This window comes from Rhincodon typus, chromosome 11, assembly GCF_021869965.1.
Source record: "Rhincodon typus isolate 14 chromosome 11, sRhiTyp1.1, whole genome shotgun sequence".
NCBI classification, from domain to species: domain Eukaryota; kingdom Metazoa; phylum Chordata; class Chondrichthyes; order Orectolobiformes; family Rhincodontidae; genus Rhincodon; species Rhincodon typus.
In genome coordinates, this window is record NC_063342.1 from 58,466,422 (window position 1) to 58,472,488 (window position 6,067).

Sequence of the window (6,067 nt, forward strand, 5' to 3'; positions counted from 1 at the left end):
CCCTTGTCTGCTCCACACTCCCCTCCAGCCCCACCACACCTGGCACTTTTCCCTGCAACCGCAGGAAGTGCTACACCTGCCCCTACACCTCCCCCCTCACCCCCATCCCAGGCCCCAAGAAGACTTTCCACATCAAGCAGATGTTCACCTGCACATCTGCTAATGTGGTATACTGTATCTGCTGTTCCCGTTGTGGGCTCCTCTACATCGGGGAAAGCAAGCAGAGGCTTGGGGACCGCTTTGCGGAACACCTACGCTCGGTTCGCACTAAACAACTGTCGCAAACGATTTCAACTCCCCCTCCCATTCCTCAGACGACATGTCCATCCTGGGCCTCCTGCAGTGCCACAACGATGCCACCTGAAGGTTGCAGGAACAGCACCTCATATTCTGCTTGGGAACCCTGCAGCCCAATGGTATCAATGTGGACTTCACAAGCTTCAAAATCTCCCCTCCCCCAACTGCATCCCAAAACCAGTCCAGCTTGTCCCCGTCTCCCTAACCTGTCCTTCTTCCCACTATCCCCTCCTCCCACCTCAAGCCCCACCCCCATCTCCTACCTACTAACCTCATCCCGCCCCCTTGACCTGTCTGTCCTCCCTATCTCCCCACCTACACTCACCTTTACTGGCTCCATCCCCGCCTCTCTGACCTGTCTGTCTCCCCTCCACCTATCTTCTCCTTTATTCATCTTCTATCCGCCTCCCCCTCTCTCCCTATTTATTTCAGAACCCCCTTCCCCTCCCCCATTTCTGAAGAAGGATCTAGGCCCGAAACGTCAGCTTTTCTGCTCCTCTGATGCTGCTTGGCCTGCTGTGTTCATCTAGCTCTACACCTTGTTATCTCACTGTCTTGCCTTGTGTAGTTCCAAGAACCTGTTGTCAGCTGTGGACTGATTCCTGGCCCACTACTGGTTTCACTGTTGCAAATCTGCTGAATAATGCCTCAGCAAAGCCCACTGTAAGCACTCAAAGCCCATCTCCTAGTTACATACTGCTTGTTTGTTGTTCAATGCGATGTGTGTAGACACAGCTCACATTACAAGACAGCCTGGTCCTTCAGATTGAACCATGCATCATCACCAATCTGCTTGTTTATGACTATAACATTTATTTAAGGACATGAGGTGTTCCAAAAAAACATCCCAGACTATCAGTACAAGCTTACCAAATTCTATTAGAGTCCATAGGGCTAACTTTAATTCAGCTTGCCAAGCAAATAGTTGGGCAGCAGCAGCATTAGAATAGTGAGCTGGCACAACTCTGTTCCACTCCACCTATTTATTGGAGCCTTCACTGGACAGTCTTAGCACTGGCCCAAATTATGGGATCCTGATGCAACCTTGAGGGTGAAGTAAGCGGAGTGTTGGTCATACACATTCCCCAAATGATTTAAGAGACGGTAGTTCAATAAAAGGTAAGTGAGAAAATTTTGCGGAAGCTGGAGAAACTGGGTTGGGTGTATGCTGAGCGCCTGTTCTGCTAATTCTGAGATTATATCCTGCTGAAAGTGAATTTTAATCCCAGCACGTACTAGGTGTAGCTTATATTTCAGGGCATTTTGTTGATTATTTACAAATATTTATATAAGCACAAGCCATAGTGCCACTTTCATAAAGGTGAGAGGCCAATACGTTTAAAAGGTATTGTGGTGTGACAGGTATTGTAGTTTTCTGGAAACAGGTTTAGGTGGAGTAGTGTCCTTCCTTTGTGCTCAACTTTTGCACCTCATCAATTAATATGCAAAAGACATGAAAATCATTGCTTAAGTGAACATATCATGTAGAATTTATGATGGAAAATTAAATGAAATGCAGCAACAACATTATGAGAAGTTTGTCTGCCAACACGAAAGGGTTGAAGGTTTGAGTATATTAAATAATTTTAAATTCATGTTCATTTGATGACAGCAAACTAGGGAAGAACGAAGTCATTTTTTAAAAAAGCTTGAAATAGACACGTTTCTTATGGGCTATTTTCTAGAACATTGATAAGGAACTGAAGAATTTTCTTGTCCTCTCTGAAACAGCATCTTTTTGATAGTCAGCTTTTCTCTTTAAGAAAAAGTATATTTAGGTCATTTTTAATGTTTGGGGATATCTACCCCTTAGATGTAAACATAAAACATTTCAAACATTAGCGCAATTGAAATGAAGATAAAAAATATTTTTCCTCTTATATATGCCTTTCGCAATAGCTCAAAGAACTTTACAAGCACTGAACTATTTCTGAAGTGTAGCCACTGTTGTAATATAGAAAATCATTTCGGACATTCCAGTACCAGGATTCCGACATGATTTGGCAGATCCATAAAGACTGTTATAACTCTTTAAATACTTCTTTGCTTTCACACACGACATACCACAAACACATCTGAAGTTATTGGGCTTGAAACATTAAGTCTGCTTTGCAATACACAGATACTACTAGACTTGCCTTCATTGCTCAGACCTTTGAGTATAGGAGTTGGGACATCATGTTGAGGTTGTACAGGACATTGGTGAGGCCTCTACCGGAGGACTGTGTGCAGCTGTCATCGCCCTGCATTAGGAACGATATTATTAAATTGGAGAGAATTCAGAAATGACTTACCAGGATGTTGCTGGGAATGGAGAGTTTGAGTCATGCAAATTAGCTGGATAGACGGGGACCTTTTTTCACTGGAGCATAAGAAATTAAAGGGTGAGCTAATAAAGGTTTATAAAATCATGAGAGGCATAGAAAAGGTGAATAGCAAGGGTGTTTTCCCCAGGGTGGGTGAGTTCAAAACTAGGGGGCATATTTTTAAGGTGAGTGGAGAAAGTTTTAAAAAGAACATGAGGGGCAACTTTTTTACTCAGAGTGTGGAAATGAACTGCCAGAGGAAGTGGTGGATGCAGGTACAGTTGTAACATTTAAAAGACATTTGGATAAGTACATGAATAGGAAAGGTTTGGAGGGATATGGGCCAAACACAGACAGGTGAGACTAGTTTAAATTGAGAACATAGTGTGGACTTCAGCAAGGTGTTCAACAAGGTTTTGCATGGTTAGACTGGTTAGCAAGGTTAGATCACATGGAATCCAGGGAGAGCTATCCATTTGAATACAAATTTGGCTTGAAAATAGGAAACAGAAGGTGGTGGTGGAGGATTGTTTTTTGGACTGGAGGCCTGTGACCAGTGGTTTGCCGTAAGGATCAGTGCTGGGTCCACTGCTTTTTGTCATTTATACAAATGATTTAAATGTGAATATAGGAGGAATAGTTAGTAAGTTTGCAGATGACACCACAACAGGACCATTATCAGATGGGCCGATGAGCTGGGGAGTTGCATTCCAGTAAGGCAAATCAAGGCAGGACTTATACACTTAATGATAGGGCCCTGGGGAGTGTTGCCAAGCAAAGAGAGCTTGGGGCGCAGGTTTATTGTTCCTTGAAGATGGAATCACAGGTAGACAGGGTAATGAAAAGGGCATTTGGTACGCTTGCCTATATTAGTATTTGAGTGATTTGAGTCTAGGAGTTGGGATGACATGTTGCAGCTATACAGGACATTGGTTAGGCCATTTTTAGAATGCTGCATTCAGTTCTGGTCTTCCTGCTATAGGAAGGATGTTTTTAAACTTGAAATGGTGCAGAACAGATTTACAAAGATGTTACCAGGATTGGAGTGTTTGAACTCTAGGGAGACACTGAATAGGCTAGGATTATTTTCCCTGGAGCATTGGAGGCTGAGAGGTGGCCTTATTGAGGTTTATAAAATCATGAAGGGCCTGGATAGGGTAAACAGCCAAGATCATTTTCCGAGGGGAGGAAGTCCAAAAATAGAGGGCATAGGTTTAAACTAAGAGGGGTAAGATTTAAAAGGAAACTAAGGGGCAACTTTTTCATGCAGAGGGTGGTGCGTGTATGTAATGAACTGCTAGAGGAAGTGGCGGAGGCTGGTACAATTATAACATTTAGAGTCATAGAGATATACAACACAGAAACAGGCCTTTCAGTCCAACTTGTCCATGCCAAGCAGATATCCTATGTAAGTCCAGTCTCATTTGGCAGCATTTGGCCCATATCCCTCTAAAGCCTTCCTATTCATATTCCCATCCAGATGCCTAAATGTTGTAATTGTACCAGCCTCCACCACTTCCTCTGGCAGCTCACACTACCCTCTGTGTGAAAAAGTTGCCCCTTAGGTCCCTTTTATATCTTTCTTCTCTCACCTTAAACCTATGTCTTCTTGTTTTGTACTTCCCTGTCCTGGGGGTAAGACTTTGGCTATTCACCCTATCCATGCCCCTGATGATTTTATAAACCTCTATAAGGTCACCCCTCAGCCTCCGACATTCCAGAGAAAATAGCCCCAGCCTGTTCAGCCTCTCTCTTTCGCTCAAACCCTCCAACCCTGGCAACATCCTTGTGAATCTTTTCTGAACCCATTCAAGTTTGACAACATCCTTCCCATTGAAGGGAGACCAGAATTGCAAGCAGTATTCCAAAAATGGCCTAACCAATGACCTGTACAGCCGCAACATGACCACCTAACTCCTATACTCAATGTATAGACCAACAAAGGCAAGCATACAAAAAACCTTCTTCAATATCCTATCTACAAGTGACTTCACCTTCAAGGAACTATCAGCTGCCTTTCCAAAATGCAGCACCTCACATTTATCTAAATTACAATCTATCTGACACTTCTCGGTGCATTGGCCCATCTGATCCCATTGTATTCTGAGATAACCTTTGTGCTGTCCACTACACCTCCAAATTTGGTGTCCATTGCACACTTACTAACCATACCTCCGAGGTTCACATCCAAATCATTTATATAAATGACAAAAAGTAGTGGATCCAGCATCGATCCTTGTGGCACACTGCTGGTCGCAGGCCTCCAGTCTGAAAAGCAACGCTCCACCACTACCCTCTGCCTTTTACCTTTGAGCCAGTTCCATATCCAAATGGCTAGTTCTCCCTGTATTCCATGTGATCTAACCTTGCTAATTAGTCTACCATGAGGTACCTTGTCAAACACCTTATTGAAGTCCATATAGATCATGTCCACTGCTCTGCCATCATCAATCGTCTTCATTACTTCCTCAAAAAACTTGATCAAGTTAGTGAGAAATGATATCCCACGCATGAAGCCATGTTGACTATCTCTAATCAGTCCTTGCCTTTCCAAATACATGTAAATCCTGTCTCTCAGGATTCCCTCCAACAACTTACCCACCACAGATATCAGGCTCACCATTCTACAATTCCCTGGCTTTTCCATACCTTTCTTAAATAGTGGCACCATGTTAGATAAAAGGCATATGGATGGGTATATGAATAGAAAGGGTTTAGAGGGATATGGCCCAAATTCTGGAAAATGGGACTAGACTAATTTAGGATATTTGGTTGGCATGGGTGATTTGGTCCGAAGGGTCTGTTTCCATGCTGTACATCCCTATGACTCTATGACTAGTTGGACTGAACAGTCTGTTTCCATGCTGTATGAACTGCTGAATTTCTCCAGCACGTTTTGTTTTCATGTTACATATAACTCCTAATGCTAAACAAGATTTAATGCTCATAGGGTAGATTGCCGAAAAATATAATAAGTAAAACCTAGCACACATGCTGCATAAATTGAGGGAATAAAATGTCAAAAATATTTTGCTTGTTTCTTTCACTTCCCTTCTGTGGTTGTGACTCTTGTTTGAGATGCAGTTCAATGAATGATGATCACCTTTTACTAACTTGCTTTTGTTCATATGTGAATTATGACAATGGATACCAGCAGCCTCTTTGGTGTGAATGGAGACATCATGTATAATTCAGATCTTCTTGTCACTCAATGTCCACAAAAGTGTCATCGGATAACAATCAAGCAAAAAAATCGGCACGGACTGTCACTGAACCATTGCATTTCCCCAGTCGACAGAAGTCCATGATTTGTTAACTAAACTTACTGGGGTTGGTGTAGAATAGGTTTGTTTTGGATGGCATTGCAACATGGGTAATCATGGAAAGCAGCACATTTTATACTCCAGAGATAGTAGGAACTGCAGATGCTGGAGAATCTGAGACAACAAGGTACAGAGCTGGAT